The sequence below is a fragment of the Schistocerca cancellata genome, chromosome 2, assembly GCF_023864275.1.
Source record: "Schistocerca cancellata isolate TAMUIC-IGC-003103 chromosome 2, iqSchCanc2.1, whole genome shotgun sequence".
NCBI lineage: Eukaryota > Metazoa > Arthropoda > Insecta > Orthoptera > Acrididae > Schistocerca > Schistocerca cancellata.
Window position 1 is genome coordinate 799,723,081 of NC_064627.1, and position 17,707 is coordinate 799,740,787.

General features: G+C 40.6%; 1 protein-coding gene across 5 annotated transcripts in view; it reads left to right on the top strand.

The window, feature by feature from the left end:
- Window positions 1-17,707, top strand: part of LOC126162655 (tubulin monoglutamylase TTLL4-like) — a 246,392-nt gene that overhangs the window by 125,832 nt on the left and 102,853 nt on the right. The gene's annotated exons all lie outside the window — the stretch shown is intronic.

Here is a 17,707-nt window from a genome sequence, read left to right on the forward strand (position 1 = left end):
ACAGTTCGTCTGTGTCAGTTAATGCACTCAGCCAGTTTAGTTGTTGTCATGCCGATGTGAAAGGTTGTGCAGTGCAGGCATGTCAGCTGATAAATGACACGTGTTGTTTCACAAGTGGCCCTGCCTTGAATTGTGTATGTTTTACCAGTAGCGGGGCTGGAGTAGGTGGTTGTGGGGGGGATGCATGGTGCAGGTTTTGCAGCGGGGTCGGTTACAGGGGTAGGAACCGCTGGGTAGAGAAGGTAGTCTGGGAATATTGTAGGGTTTAACAAGGATGTTACGGAGGTTAGGGGGGCGATGAAAGGCAACTCTGGGTGGTGTGGGGAGAATTTTGTCAAGGGATGATCTCATTTCAGGGGTTGACTTGAGAAAGTCATATCCCTGGTGGAGTAATTTGTTGATGTTTTCATACACAATTCAAGGCAGGACTTCTGTATGCATCCTCTTTGGTTTGAAGCTGGCACAGTGCTTACAGTAGAATATCTTTGGCTTCCCTCTGACAACCATGCCTCCATCCTTGCTACCCTCCCTATTTTCCTTTCCCTGTTGCTTCATAACCTGGGTTGTGAGTAACTGAATCTCCTTTCCCTTCTTCCCTTTCTTTCCCCTCTCTCCTCCCTGATGAAGGAACATTTGTTCCGAAAGCTAGGAACATAAATTTTCGGTTCTGTTTTATGTGTATCTATTGGCTGTACTGAGCTGAGGTAAGTACTGGCCAGCCCCTCTATCTCTCTGAAAGCATTATGTTTATCATCCTGACACTCTCGTTCCTTGACAAGGTTTAAAAAACTCTCTGTTAATGTTGGATTAACTTTCCTATGTAGTTTGTAATTAAATGTGGTATTTGTTTGAGTACTAAAGCCTTTAAGTGTTAAATTGTGCATCATGGTCTGAAAGGCCATTCACCCTTTTACTAACCAAAATGCCCATCAAGTAATGGAGACTGAATAAAAATATTGTCTATGGCTGTGCTGCTGTTCCCTGCACCCTGGTTGGGAAATCAGTCTGCATCAGATCATATGAATTTAGGAGATCTACCAACATCCTTTTTCTTGCACCATCATATACAAAATTTATATCGAAGCCACCACATAAAACTATTTTCTGGTACTTCTTACAAAGTGAAACAAGAACCCTCTCTAGCTTGAGCAGAAATCCTCTGAAGTCAAGAGTTAGGGGACGTATAAACAACAACAATTAAAAGTTTTGTTTCACTAAATTCAACTGCCCCTGCATAACATTCAAATATCTGTTGAGTGCAGTGCTGTGATACATCTATGGACTCAAGTGGAATACTATTTTTTTACGTACATAGCCACTCGCCCACCCCACAAGGAACGCCTTGAAAAACAGCCAGCTAATCTGTATCCTGGTAAAGGAAGCCTCTGAATTGTCAAATTATTTAATGGGTGCTCTGATATACCAATAATTTCAGAGTCAACATCTATAAGCAGTTCACTAACTTTGTCTTCAATACCTCTTATATTTTGATGAAAACTATTAGTTCCTTCTCTACTTGGAAACATGGTGTCCTCTGGAGGTGAGCCTGTAGTTAGAGGGACTTCCTTTAAGCAGGCATACCTATCAGCTGACTTTAATTTAAGAAAGATGCAGCTCTAACACCAACTACTACAGGAATTTTTCCATGAATGATCTCACCACCACCACCACCACCACCCACTACACTTTCACCTATAAGTTTTGCCAGCCTCCCCTTCCCATACCTATTGAGGTGCAGGCCATGCCTAGTGAAACCTGATCTACTGATAGACCCAACTGGGACCACTGAAATGTGACCCATGCCCTCTACCATCAGTGCCCTCTCCAGCCCCATGTTAACGTCCCTAATAGCTGCATTAAGATAAGGACGATCGTGACGCTGAAACAGTTGCACGAAGTGCAAATTAGTGCCACCAGGTTGAATAGCTATCTTTATCAGGTCACCACCTACATCATATTCCCCGTCCCTATCAAGACTGTTCCCCGCTCCACCCACTATCACTATCTGATCCTCCTCCGTAAAATTCCTATGCTGTCAGTCACATGAACCAACCCTGCACTAGGCTTGACAATGTTGGTGACCTGGTACTCACTCCTCAACACTTTCTGCAACTGCTGGTCCACTCCTCTACCATGCGAACTACCTAGCAGCAGAAACTTCTTCTTTCAGTTAGACTTTGCAACTGACCTAGGCCTCCTAACTGCTGAGGACTGCTGCATGTTTCCTACACCTACACCTACAGCTACCAGAGGCTCCTCTCCACCCAACTCTGACAGTTGGTCAATTACATTGCATAAACACGAAGTATAACTGAATACCTCCTCCTCCTAGCTGCCTTGTTGCCAACTGCCAGTTCCCATTCCCTACCACCCTTCTCCCTCCTCAGCCTATCTAGTTCCTCCTTTGTGCATTGTAGCTTCACCTGAAAGGCTCAGATCTTATGCTTCTCCTCCTCTATCAACTTATTCCTACTACAGATTTAGCGTTCCCAGGAGAGGATCTCGTCAGCATGCCCACTGGCTTCTCAACTGCATTCCCCCCTCCCAATGAAAACACTTTGAACAAATCTCACATCATAACCCATTACTCTCAAACCTACAACAGAGCCCACACTTCTCACTCATGGTAAAAATTTTACAGTTACTGAAAAAAAAAACTAAATGTCTGTTACCTAAGTTCAGTTACACTAGTAGAACTATTTATAGAACTAACAATAGTGGTCTCTCAATTCTCTGTCTACTAAGAAAGCAACTACTTGTATTAATCCTAAGAAATTTTGGTCTTATGTCAAAGCGGTAGGTGGATCAAAACAAAATGTCCAGACACTCTGTGACCAAAATGGTACTGAAACAGAGGATGATAGACTACAGGCCGAAATACTAAATGTCTTTTTCAAAGCTGTTTCACAGAGGAAGACTGCACTGTAGTTCCTTCTCTAGATTGTCACACAATGACACAATGGTAGATATCGAAATAGACGACAGAGGGATAGAGAAACAATTAAAATCGCTCAAAAGAGGAAAGGCCTCTGGACCTGATGGGATACCAGTTCAATTTTACACAGAGTACGCGAAGGAATTTGCCCCGTTCTTGCAGCGGTGTACCGTAGGTCTCTAGAAGAGCGTAGCGTTCCAAAGGATTGGAAAAGGGCACAGGTCATCCCCGTTTTCAAGAAGGTATGTCGAACAGATGTGCAGAACTATAGACCTATATCTCTAACGTTGATCAGTTGTAGAATTTTGGAACACGTATTGTGTTAGAGTATAATGACTTTTCTGGAGACTAGAAATCTACTCTGTAGGAATCAGCATGGGTTTCGAAAAAGACGGTCATGTGAAACCCAGCTCGCGCTATTCGTCCACGAGACTCAGAGGACCATAGACACGGGTTCCCAGGTAGATGCCGCATTTCTTGACTTCCGCAAGGCGTTCGATACAGTTCCCCACAGTCGTTTAATGAACAAAGTAAGAGCATATGGACTATCAGACCAATTGTGTGATTGGATTGAGGAGTTCCTAGATAACAGGACGCAGCATGTCATTCTCAATGGAGAGAAGTCTTCCGAAGTAAGAGTGATTTCAGGTGTGCCGCAGGGGAGTGTCATAGGACCGTTGCTATTCACAATATACATAAATGACCTGGTGGATGACATCAGAAGTTCACTGAGGCTTTTTGCAGATGATGCTGTGGTGTATCGAGAGGTTGTAACAATGGAAAATTGTACTGAAATGCAGGAGGATCTGCAGCGAATTGACGCATGGTGCAGGGAATGGCAATTGAATCTCAATGTAGACAAGTGTAATGTGCTGCGAATACACAGAAAGATAGATCCTTTATCATTTAGCTACAAAATAGCAGGTCAGCAACTGGAAGCAGTTAATACCATAAATTATCTGGGAGTACGCATTAGGAGTGATTTAAAATGGAATGATCCTATAATGTTGATCGTCGGTAAAGCAGATGCCAGACTGAGATTCATTGGAAGAATCCTAAGGAAATGCAATCCGAAAACAAAGGAAGTAGGTTACAGTACGCTTGTTCGCCCACTGCTTGAATACTGCTCATCAGTGTGGGATCCGTACCAGATAGGGTTGATAGAAGATATAGAGAAGATCCAACGGAGAGCAGCGCGCTTCGTTACAGGATCATTTAGTAATCGCGAAAGCGTTACAGAGATGATAGATAAACTCCAGTGGAAGACTCTGCAGGAGAGACGCTCAGTAGCTCGGTATGGGCTTTTGTCAAAGTTTCGAGAACATACCTTCACCGAAGAGTCAAGCAGTATATTGCTCCCTCCTACGTATATCTCGCGAAGAGACCATGAGGATAAAATCAGAGAGATTGAAGCCCACACAGAGGCATACCGACAATCCTTCTTTCCACGAACAATACGAGACTGGAATAGAAGGGAGAACCGATAGAGGTACTCAAAGTACCCTCCGCCACACACCGTCAGGTGGCTTGTGGAGTAGGGATGTAGATGTAGATGTAGATATTAATACTACAACACCACAGCTAATACAGATACAAACATTGGATCACTCAGTGAATCAAAGTTTTATTGAAATATTTCACTAGAAACAATAAGAAATGTCATCTGAAAAGTAAAGCACGAAATTTACTAAACAACTCCAACACACAGAAAACTCTTTTTAAAAAAAAAAAAAAAAAAAAAAAAAAAAAGTGAACGAATGTTCCCAGAAGTTTATTAAATGGTTGCTGGAAAGGGTCTGCAGCCCTTTCAGTAGTTGGAGAGGCAACAGTTGGTTGACTGATTGATCTGGCTTTGTAACGTTAAAAAACATGGCCTTGCAAAATGCGTACTGAGAGAGCAGTTGGAAAGTACAGAATTATATTTCCCAAGGGCACGCAGTGCATTTTCTTGCATATTATTTTCCAGTGGTGAAACCGTCTCTAATTCAGATCTCCGGTGTTGGCTACTCATGAGGATGTTAGCACCAGGAAAAAAAGAAATAGCATTGGGGGGATAGCATGTTAGATTTCATGTTCAGATAGGTGAGTCAGATAATTTGAAAAGGAGAACAGATAGGTTGAAGTTAGATGCATTGGGAATTACAGAAATCCAGTTGCAAGAAGAGTGATGTATAGGCAGGTGAGATCAGTGTCAGTAATACAAAATCAGATAAGGGTAATGCAAGAGTAGGTTTCGTAATGATAAAGAAACTGGCAGTTTGGGTGTTGAAGCATAATTTTCACCAAGGTATAGGAGACTACTAGAGTAGTTTCGTAGATGAAGATATTGAAATAATATATGATGTTATACATGAAAGTATTCAGATCATTAAGGAAGATGAAAGTTAGTATTGAAGCACTAGAATTATATAGCAGAAAAAGGAAGGGAGTGAAAAATAATAGGGAACAGAGCATAATTTAATCATTAGTAACACTTTGTTGAAGAATCATGAAGAGGGTGCCAAGGGAGATGTCGCAATGGTTAGCACTCTGGAATTGCATTCGGGAGGATGATGGTTCAAATGCACATCATGTCATGCTGATTTAGGTTTTTCACAATTTCCAGGCAAGAGCAGTGATGGTTTCTTTGAAAGACTACAGCCGATTTCCTTCCCCATCCTTAAAACAATCGGAGCTTGTGCTCCATCCCTAATGATCTTGATGCCGACAGGATGTTAATCTGTAACTTTCCTTAACAAAAGATGGTTTTATACACAAGAGAGACTCTGAAAGGTTTCATATAGATTGCGAAATGACAGAGACTCAGAAACCATATTTTAAAAAGCAAAACTCAGGCCATAATTTATTAATAGTGAATTGCAGATTAAAACTGAAGAAATTGGAGAAAGGTAGGAAGTAAAGGAGATAGGCTCTGCCTTAGAAGACCCAGAGGTCATCAAGTGTTTCAAAGCGAGCATTAGGCATCAGTTGACTGTAACGAGGGACATGAGTAAAATAGAAGACAGATGGGTAACTTGAAGAGCTGAAATAATGAAGGCAGCAAAACAACAAATAAACAGAAAGACAAGGTATAGTATCCATGGATGACGTTTGATATCTTGCTTGGTGTAAGGAGAAAACATAAAAATTAAGTAGGCAAAAGGGAATACAGAGGTCTAAAGAAATTAGTGACAAAATGTGTGAAATGGCTGAAGGACAATTGAAAAGCTCTATAAGCATGTATTATTATGGTAAAGGTAGATGCCATGTATAGGAAAATATAAGAGATCTTTGGAGATCTGAGTGATACGCCTGTACTAAGCAAAGAAGGGGAACCTGAAATGTGAAGGACTATGCAAAGGAAAGAAACTTGAAGACAGTGTTACAGAAAAGCCAAGAGAAAATAGATGAGAATGAGATGGGATACTGTAAGAATAATTTGACAGAGTGCTGGAAGACATTAGTTGAAAGAAGGCACCAGGAGTAGATTGAATTCTGTCAGAATTATTGAGATCCTTGGGAGAGCCCACCATAACATAACTATGCCCTTGGAATGCAAGATATGTATGAGAGAGGAGAAATATCTTCAGGTCACAAGGAGAGTGCTGTAATTGAGATTCTAAAAGGCAGACAGTGACAGTTCAATAAGCCATGGTTGCAAAAAAGCTAACACTTTTTTCTCCCCAGAAGACTGGAAAAAACTGCTGTAACCTGACCTCAGGGAAGAAAAGTTTGGGTTCAAGCAAAAGGTAGGCTAGACTGTGACCCTATGACTTATCTTCAAAGATAGAGTGATGAAAGACAAACCTACATTTATAGCATTTGTTGATTTGAAGAATGCTTTTGACAATGTTGAATGGAATATGATTTGAAATTCTGTAGGTAACAAGAATAAAATACAGGAAACAATAATTTATTTACAAATTGTACTGATATCAGACCAGTAAGAAGTAGTAGCAGCAGCAGCAAGAATAGTAGTGGAGAATGGAGTGAGACAGGGTTGTAACCAATTGTCGATGTTACCAGTATTCAGTCTGTACATTGAGCAAGCAGTAAAGGAAATAAACGAGTAATTGTCATTCTGGCAAAGAATGTAAATGACTTTGAGATCGGTTGAATGGAATGGTTAGTATCTTGAAAAGAGGTTATAAGATGAACATCAACAAAACAAGGATAATGGAATGTAGTTGAATTAAGTCAAGCAATGCAGAGGTAATTAGATTAGAAAATGAGACATTAAAAGTAGCAGATGAGTTTGTTTTTATTAATGCAGCATAGTAACACTGAAAGCTGAAGCCGAAAAAGTAGTAGTAGTAGTAGTAGTAGTAGTAGTAGTAGTATTAGGAATTCTTTCCTGGAGATTTTTGTGTAGTGTGTACCCTTGTGCAGAAGTGAATCATGGTTCTAAACAGTTCAGAAAAGAGGAGAAACGGAAGTTTTTGAAATGTGTTGCTACAGAAGTATGCAGAATATTAAATGGATAGATTGGGTAACTAATGAAAAGTTACTAAATCAAATTTGGGACAAAAAAGGCACAACTCAACAAAAATAAGGGGTCAGTTGGGAGGACACATTGTGAGTCATCAAGGAATCACCAGTATTGTTATGTAGGGAAGTAAGAGTGATAAAAATTCTCAGAGAACGCTAGCGCTTCATCCAATAAGCAGGTTCAAATGGATGAAGGGTGTAGTGGGTAAGCAGAAATAAAAAGGCTTGCTCGTGATATGCTAATGTGGAGAGCTGCATCAAACCAGTCTTTGGATAGAAGATTACAACAGCAGCAAACAGCATTGTTTTGGGTCTCTTGAAATGATCCTGCCTGGTGATGAAACATTAGTAAACAACATTGAAGAAACATACCTTGAAACCTTCACTGGGTAATTTGAAATGGCACTATCCACAAAAATTACAGAAGTAAACATTAAGGAAATATGAAAGTAATTGTTAAAAAATTAGGAAACTCCTTCACTTGCTTAAAACTTTCACAGCATCCCTCATATCGGCCTCTTATTCTACTCACTAATACTGCACTGATTATTGGAATTCACTCAATGATCCCTTAGTCTACTATTACACTTTCTCATCCTATTTATCCACAGACGTGATGCTGTAGTAGTGTGCATACAAGAAGGCGGCTGCATGATGCATTCTGGGCAAAGAGACAGAGCATACTTTGCAGTGTTGCCAGTGAGCTTTCTTTCTGTTCCACACTGCATGCTCCAGCTGTTGCCTGCCAAGGTAATCGGAAACACTGGCGTAAGTGCTACACTGGGCCACTGTTCCTGCTTCTTGTCCGCCCTAACATAATTTATATGCTTTGACAATCACCTCTCTTGCTTATTGTGGTAATAGTTGCTGTTTGCTTTATGCTGCCCTTAATTAACATTATACTGCAATGGTTTCCAAACTGAGGGTAATACCCCTTCCCCCGGGGAGCAAAATGAAAGTTTCTGAGGGAGAAAACCAAAAGGGTTTGATGTGGGCTTAGTGACCACTCTGATAATGCACAAGATTTGGTATGTAGGACATCCACAGCTGAGAGTTGTGCTAATTAATTTAGAGAGCCCTGCCTCAGTTGTACTAATTACTTACTGAAACCACAACTGGTTTCAGGATTTTAAAATCTCATCTTCAGGTGTATGAAATTATTCTATTAGGTAACATGTGGTTAGGCCAGTCAGTGCAAGTTGTCCACGGACAGTTCCCACTGACATGCAGTGATTGGGGCCCTTGTGATTAGCCGAACTGTCATTGTTTGAATAGATAATTAGTAAATGTAAAGCTGATCTCTCTGAAAAGGGACCTATGACTTCAGCAGTTTGGACCCATAAGACCTTACCACAAATTATCTCTAATAATTGAAGCTGATATCTCTAAATTAATTATCACTTTGATAATATTTTATTAAATGGTAGACTCTAATATGTAATGCATCCATTTCTTGAGCCTCTAAAAGGCAACACATTCCAAACAGTTTTCCTTGCGACATAACTGATATTATTTTACTAAAAGATCAGTTTATTAGTAGCTGTTGTTATTGGAAGAACACATTCTACCGATTACATTTGCAACTTACAAGTGTGAACACAAACCTTTGACTATGGTAACAATGAAAATGAAAAACTGATTGAACTTTATGCATGACATAAGATTTGTAGTTGTGCACAGAAAACCAGATATAAAGAAGTGTTTTGTAGCATTTTCAGGTCTCAGATGGGATAACGTCACAGTTTCTGCATGAAATTTTGCAAACCTGCTCGTCGTGATCTTCAGGTGGTCCCAGATTACTCATCAGGGACCACCTGAAAATGGCAACATGTCTGTGTGCCAAAATATCATGGAGAAGTTATGACATGATCTGGCTGGACACTCAAGAATTCTAAAAGTTAGAAATACACTATGAGAAGACAGATCACATAAAAAAGCAATATTAGACGTAAGCAGAACCAGACACCCCCCTCCCCGATGCATTATTTCTTAGTGTAGTGAAAAAGTTGGAAAACATGGATGTTTCAGTTGTTTGATCTTTAACTAAGTACTTTTACACTTTTCAAGGGACTTCAAAAAAATAGTGTAAAATGCGAGAAAATGTAAAATGTGGGAAATAATGTTTTAAGCTGTATAAGTTTCGTATGGGATACCCCCTTGCACTTTATGTATGATGTATGTACGTAACAGACTTCAAAAGACTTGTCAGTGACTTTTTTTATTATCTAATAAAGGTCTATTAGCTAATAAAAACCGCTGATGTGACTGGAAGTGATAACTGTCTGGGAAGTGGAAACGTTTGACTTGATTTCAGATGTCATAATCGACGTTTTTGGAAAGCCTACAGCTGTCATTCATTATTCAAATAATGAAATACTGCATTTTTTCATACTTAGCATGACGCGTTTCAAGAATTTTTTCTCGTTATCAAGTGCAAATATGTAAATAAATATTTTGTATGGTGTTTGAGTATGTGTTATTCTGCGTCTTTTTGAGGTTATCAGATACTGTGCCTTGTCAGTTACGTAGAAAACCACACACACATGCAAACTCTCACTCACATTGTTTGTTTGTGTGACTTCACTAAAAATACATATGTAAATACTGCACTTGACAACGAGAATAAATTCACGAACAAGTTTTGCTCAGCATGAATACAAAACATAACCGGCACTGCGTTTATACTAACAATGTTTGAGCAACACAAAGTGAATGACGGTGTCAACTAGCGCTCCACGTGGCCATACACTGAAACACGCTAAATATGGTTCAACAAAGGTGTCACGATAATCACAACAATCACGTAACTGCATTTACGCAGTAGAGACAATTTGGAAATGGTTGTGATAGATCATGATATCTTCATTCAAACGAACGTAGTTATATACTCCCATCAGCCACCTGGTGTCAAGAGACTTAACCACTTAACATTATGCCAGCATCATATTTTCTCTACAGACATTTTTTCGTAATGTGTAAATCGCAGGAATATTATAAATATGTTGACGCAAAATCAGGTGCAAATTAATATTGTGGGCATAGGAAATTTGATGAGACCGATAAAAAAATGTCGTAAATGGCGAGAAAACATTAATTCCAGCACAGTAAAAGTGGGGTTGAACTGTATTATAAATAATTTTATCAGTTTAAAAGAAAATGCTAATAGTTATCTGGAGTTAAATTAAATTCAATGTTTGTTTGGGGTATTGGATGTCATTTGATCTTGTTTGGGGGTAACAATCTCAGAAAGGTTGGGAACCACTGCTAAATTGGATAAGAACATCGCCATAAGTAAATTAACATGTTCTATGTGCACACCAAAGTGCACTTTACAGATTTACACTGCAGAACAACGTTGTTGGCTGTACCATGACATGGTACATAGCTTCTTGCCTCTGTGAATTGTCCCGTCATCCACCTTCACACAGGCACACCACTATAGCAACATAATTGCAGTGCCTATAGCAGTTCATAGTATTTTATACATTTAGATTATTGAAAGCATATGCCCACAATTTCTATGTTACCAGCATGCAGTCAGCCACATTTCACAAAGCTTAGCACATACCTACAAATCAGGCAATGCTGCAAGCAGTTGGCACTTCAGAAAGAATTGAGGTTGAATGGTGACTCACACATACCACTTGACTTGCTGAAACATTAGTCACAGAGATTTTAATCAGATTATACTTCCACTCCTACCTGTGCGGTGGCCTGTTGGTAGTTGGAATGCTTTGCTTCATGTGGTTTCCATCCTAATCATAACCTGTCATTGCCATGTACCAATATGTAACACATCTTGGCAACTTGTCAGTTAAGAATGGGGGGGATTATGGTTTAACATTCAGCATTTCAGGTTATTTTTTCCCATGATGAGATGATCCAGTGGCTGTCTTCCTAAACCCATTTTAATCTCTTTGCCCTGTAATGTTTACCCTGCAGAGAGAAACACATGGGGGAAGTGCCTTCTATGGCTTATAGTATGGAGATTGTTCTAGGTGGTGTGGCAGCTGACCATTTGATGATGCACCATGAAGGAATTCAGGTGACCACTGAGGCCTTTTGACCAGTCCCATACCGAGCTTTTGTGCTGGCGCTAGTGAGGCAGTGCTTCACATCGAGTGATGACTTCTCATGGCGTGCCAGTCCTATAAAACACTGTCCGCAACATACACATCTTCATACCATACTGTTGCTCAGCCGTTAGTTTCATACTTGACACCGAGGGTAAGGTCCCTGTGGGATTCGTGTGAAGGAATGCATTTTGGAGACTGATGTGGTTGCTCTTAAGATTCTACTTCAAGGTTGGAGCAGATCTCCACCTTGGCTAATACAGAGGCCAAAGGTTTAATGTAAATTTGAAGAGTTTTAAGAAATATTGCTCTCAAAATCTTACATTTCAATCTCTTGTTCTTTAACATTTCAGGTAGGCATCCCAGTTTTAATGTTGTTTACACTATTGGCTCCCAGCACAGGGACTCCCTTTGGTGTTCAGTCGTCTTCTTTGACTGTGTCCTCAGGATTTACCTTTTTTACCTTCTGCGTAACTGTAATGTATTTTCTGCAGTGCTCTGTGATTTTGAAGACACTGGAGCAGATGAGATATCTTCCGAGCAAACAGTTTCTCACCTGCTCCAATTCCCTTTACGTCCTTCAGTCGTTGCAGCTCATGTATTCAGCAGAGAAAATTGTCCAGTTTACGTGTGACCAACTGTACTTACTACAGCAACAGGGGAAGGTGTTGTTATTCTACTGGGTACCAGGATACGTGGTAACTTGGAGAAATGAACTGGCAGACAAAGCTGCCAAGGAGAGTTGCAGGGAATATAATGTTACACAATGTGCCATTCCCCTGCAAACTATCTGGTTGTGGCATACCTCATGCTGGTCCCCCCCTCCCCCCGCCCCCATGCACCCCAGTGTTACGATAAGTAGGCAGAAACAAATTTACGTGGGGATCTACCCTCTATTTTATCTGATGACAAAACACGTGATTGAGCTCTTCAAATTTTGGCATATCTCGACCCTAGCGTAAGCTTCTAGTCTGGAGATTTTTAGTTTATTGCAGTGTGGATGGCGTGTCCTTTTTATTCCAGTTACCAGCCAGCTGCAAGTAATCTTCTTTTATTTATTTTCATTGCTTCTTCACTTTTTACTGTGTGTTGCATCTGACAACATGAAATTCTTGTTGGCCATTTTTTTTTTTTTTTTTGGGGGGGGGGGGGGGGGTGAAGGAATGTGCAAGTTTGCAGGACATTCTTTATATTTTTGTTTGAAGTTTTCATTTTAATAATTTTGCGAACTTTATTCACACTAGTCTCATTACTACCCATACTAAAGTATGGGTGCTAAAGTTCTTGCTATCATGTGCCCTCACCGCCTCCATAGGTTGATATCAATAGGTACCTTCAATAGGCATGTTTTCCCCGAATTGAGGTATCTGTGATTCCTGTCCCCCGTTACACAGTGGTTCCCCCAACTTGGTACCTTCATGACTTTGGAGATGGAGTATCTCATGTGGCAGATACTGATGATATCTGTGGTTAAATTTCAAATTTTATATCTTGTATCTTCCCAGTCCTGTTTTGTAAATAATTAGTTCTTGGTCAGACAATGCCCTGATCCCATGGCATCCTGAATTATTTGTATGCTCCATCCATTTGGGAGTTTCCATTGTCATTCAAACTCCAGTAACATTTGTGAAAATGGGAAAACAAGAGTGATTCAGGAATCCAGAATGAACTTTGTTTTGCAAGTTGGGTTATGGTAGAACAGTATATGACCCGTGTTGAGAATTCAATATGCTGTGAAACATCCATGTGCCGCAATCAGAGCCCTTAAATGTGGGCGAAGTGAAGTGGCACATTGGCTAAATCTGTGGACTTACACTGAAGAGGAGGAGTTGGAGGAGGCCATATCAGTCCCTCCAGGACAACCCAAGACCCACTCAGCCTGTTGTCTACATGAGTACTGTGGAACTTCCCAAGGGTGAAAGGCAGCCCGGGTTTGGGTGAAGGACTCGCCACTCCTCTCCCTCTTATTGCCTCAGTCGATAGAACAGTTGCGCGCTACTGGCAGTCAGACCAATAGTCTGTTCACTGGCTCGCACCACAGACTTCAGCTTTACTGTTTAGCTTAAATCTCTTACGGTAAGTCCCAGGACAAACTCTTTAAAAAAAGATAAATAAAAATAAGAAAAAAGACCCACAATGGAGAAGTGGCAAATTTCCTTCTGCATCCTTGTCCAGTCTGAGTTAGAACAATGTATTGAATGTTTGCATCACAAATTTAATGTTAAAACTTACTCTTCTCTCGTTTATACATTCTGAATGTATCATAAGTCAACGAGAGCATGCATATATTCTGTGATAACATTACTACGTGCTGTTTGTACACGAGTCTACAAAGTATCCACAATGGCTGAAATTAACAAGTTATCTAACAGTTTTACCTGAGCTGTCATTCTTGGTAGAATTGCTTATTCCTCAACAGTTGTGGCTAGACCTTCCCTGCTCAAATATAATTCATGTATACACTGATGAGCCAAAACATTATGACCACCTGGTTAATAGCTTGTTTGTCCATCTTTGGGACAAAATACATCTGTGATTATGCATATCGGGGATCCAGCAATTTATTGGTAGGTTTGTGGAAGTGTACGGCATTTGATGTCTACGCACCAGTCGTGTAATTCACGTAAATAACGAGCCACAGATTTGCGTACATAGTTATGGCACCAAATAGCGACCCAGATGAGTTCCATAGGATTTACATCAGGTAAATTTGGTCTTAGAGATATAAATGTGAGTTCACTATAATGCTCCTCAAACCACTGTAGCATGGTTCTGGCTCTGAGATGTGAACAGTTGTACTGCTGAAAAATGACTTTGCTGTCAGGGAAGATAAGCATGAAGGGATACAGGTGTTTCACAGCTGTCTGCGTGTCTTCGATTACTACCACAGGTCCCATGCAAGTGCCGGAGAATGTCTTCCGTAGCATAATACTGCTCCCACCACCCTGTGTCTGTGGTGTGCTTAATGTTCCAAGCCGTCATTCACCTCAATGATGGCATTTGTGGACACTGCCAGTGACTTAGTGTAGTAAAAATGTGATTTCTCCAAAGAGCCAACCCAATTTCCATTGGTTGATGGTCGAATCTCGATGGTCCCGTGCTTGACTACAAGCGTAATTAACAATGTCGTTAGGTCAGCATGTGAACACATAGGTCTCAGCATTCCACAATATAAGATGAATGGTGTGCTCCAAAACACTTGTGCATGTACGAGCATTGTGCTGTTTCAGCAGATGTCACAGATCACCATCTATCCTATTTTATAAAGCAGACCAGTCTACGAACCCCATGTTCTGTGAAGAGTCATGGACATCCAACCATTTAGCACCTAGTGGTAGTTTCACTGTCCTCCTACCTCTCTTGTAGATGCACATGAACATTCAACCAGCTCGCCATTTTTGAGATAACTGGTTCACAGGCTCTGCGTAGTAATAATCTACCCTTTGTTAAAGATGTTTACATCAACAGATTTCCCCATTTACAGCCTACACCTCCACTAAGGTGATCCCTAGTCCGTGTCTGCTCTGCTTACACACTTTTGCCGCCGTGTCATGAGCCCGCAACACCACCAGGTGGCATTTAACATCATGGAGGGCAGTGATCGTAATGTTCTGGCTTATCAGTGTATTTACTTGAAGGAAGGGTAATATCTTTGGCTTGCAGCTGCTTTTCCGAATACTCTCGGTGGACACAAGTACGTATTGCAAGTTGTATGCAGTGCTATCTAAAACTGCCACATTCAGTATGTTTAATGTGCTACTAAAGGTACGGACTACCAGGTTTCATTCAGTTCAAAATGGTTCAAATGGCTCTGAGCACTATAGGACTTAACTGCTGTGGTCATCAGTCCCCTAGAACTTAGAACTACTTAAACCTAACTAACCTAAGGACGTCACGCACATCCATGCCCGAAGCAGGATTCGAACCTGCGACCGTAGCAGTCACGCAGTTCCAGGCTGTAGCGCCTAGAAACACACGGCCACTCTGGCCGGCTTTCATTCAGTGTGGCAGCATCTAGTGTCTTGTGTTTTTTGAACCAGTGTCACTGTAGGTTGCTCTGCAAAGATGGCAGCTTGCAGGTACATTATGCAACTCAGTACTCAAACAGTGGCATTCATATGCTCATTACAGACTGAGGCGTTCAAGTTGAGGCGTTCAAGTTTTTTGTACATTGGGAACATCATGCAGCGACTTTGATGTAGTGAATTCAGATGTACGTGCACTGGTGAAACATTGCACTTGACAGCTGGTGTTACTGTACTGTACTGTACTGTACTGTGATAGTGATGTAGCAGCAGCAGCCTCTGTACACGTAACAACTGCACAGTTTTCCATTCCATCTCGTAAATGTAAGCAGTGACATTGTTCATAAGAAATTGTTTTGGAATTGCTGCCATAGCGATGGAAAATAAAAAATGTAGATATAAGCGTAACAAAGGCTACGCTTTTGATAATGGAGCAGGATAAAACAACAGGAAGAGCCTACATGGACCATGATTCATCTATCTCCTCTTATCATTGGAGTGTCATCTGTCCAGCATTTACTAACAGCTTCCCCGCTGTGAACCCACATTTCATAGTGTCATGTTATGGAATGAGTGTCTTTGTCCACAATTTTCTGCAATAAAATGCTTCATGTTGTAACAGTATGCACATTTTCTAACAGGACTTTACTTACATCTAGCATTTTGTAATGAAAACCCATACTTTTCAGAACAGTTCTTAGTGAAGATTTCCCACCTCTGAAATGTTTACATTCTTTTAACCCTTAAGCAAGTGCGCAATTTCTCATAACGAGCAGACACACAGTGTACTTTATATACGCGTAAAGAATACTTGTCTTCTGTTACCAAGGTAAACATGTATGAGCAGAATCACAGATTAAGCTAAAGCACTTCTTCATCAAACAGTAATAAAATAAACTTTTGTTACATCAATATGTCGTTGCATGCTAGTTTGCAGTTTGTTTCATTTTCTAGCACAGATGGTAAATTTTTTTGTCGCCTAGCTTGCTGATATTTTATAGTACTGCTGCTCACTTGGGTGCATGACAACATAACTTATCGCTGTGTTAGCTGAAGCAGTAATGAAGGAATAGGAATGGTCTCTCAGTTGTAAAACAACAGTGGAATGGTACAAGTGTTATTTGTTGTTGGTGCACTTTATACATAGGTGCATCCACTGGAGGGTTAACGACACTAGTTGCTACTGTAAGATACTTTTGCGTTCAGTAGTAAGTATAAAAGTGACTGCAAACTGCATTAGTATAGAAAGAATCAAAGTTGGCAACAGAGTGAGATTGCTTTTTCTCCTTTCCAGGGGTCACTAAAAGTATATTACCTGATCCTGACGGCTCGGAATAGTTACGGCTCATATCTACTTCTCTTAACTTCCCTTGCTTACTACTGTTCTTCTGCTAATTCCAAGAATTTGTTATGTTTGTTCTGCAACTTTATTGGTAGCAGTGGTGGCTGTCCATGAATATTTATGTATTCTTTCTCCTGCTCATAAAACTCAAGAGTTCCCCGTAGTAGTGCCAGTGCCTGGCACACCTCGTTGCAAAGGAATGTCACTGGCGAATGAAGTATCTTAAGTGGCATTTTTCGCAAATATCAAAACTTTCTAAATCGCAGCAAAACAAAGTACAGCACAATGAAAGGATGTGGTAAAAACATTAACAACACACATTGTTTATGTTCACACAAAATAAAGTCTTGACATCCCAATTGGCAGTTATTACTGCACTGTGGTTGGTTTATGCCCCACACCTAGTGCCTCACACCTCTCCTCCTCCACTTTTAAACTATTATGTTGCCAACATGAAAGTGCAATATTTTAGATGTCTGGGTATACATAACACTGGGATGATTTGTGTGAAATGGCCCTCACCTTTTGAGTGCTGCAGCTTCACTGCAAAATAATATCCCAACCTTGATGTTCAATCCCAAGTTGGACCTTTCATGCACTGTTGACATTACATGGGACAGTATCCACATGTCACTTCGCTGAAGCCTTTTCTGTCCATTAGTTCCTCACATGGACAGCCATAGCAGGCTGACCCATGGTTTTCTTTTGTGTGATGAGCCACCCCCACTTTGTGGTTGTGGAGCCTTCCAGTCAGTAGCCCAAATTTTGGTTGAATGCCCCCTTCTTTTGGCTCTGTGTGCTAAGTACAGACTCCCCCCACACTTTACCTTTGATGTTGGCTGACGATTCCCGGATGGTCTCTCTG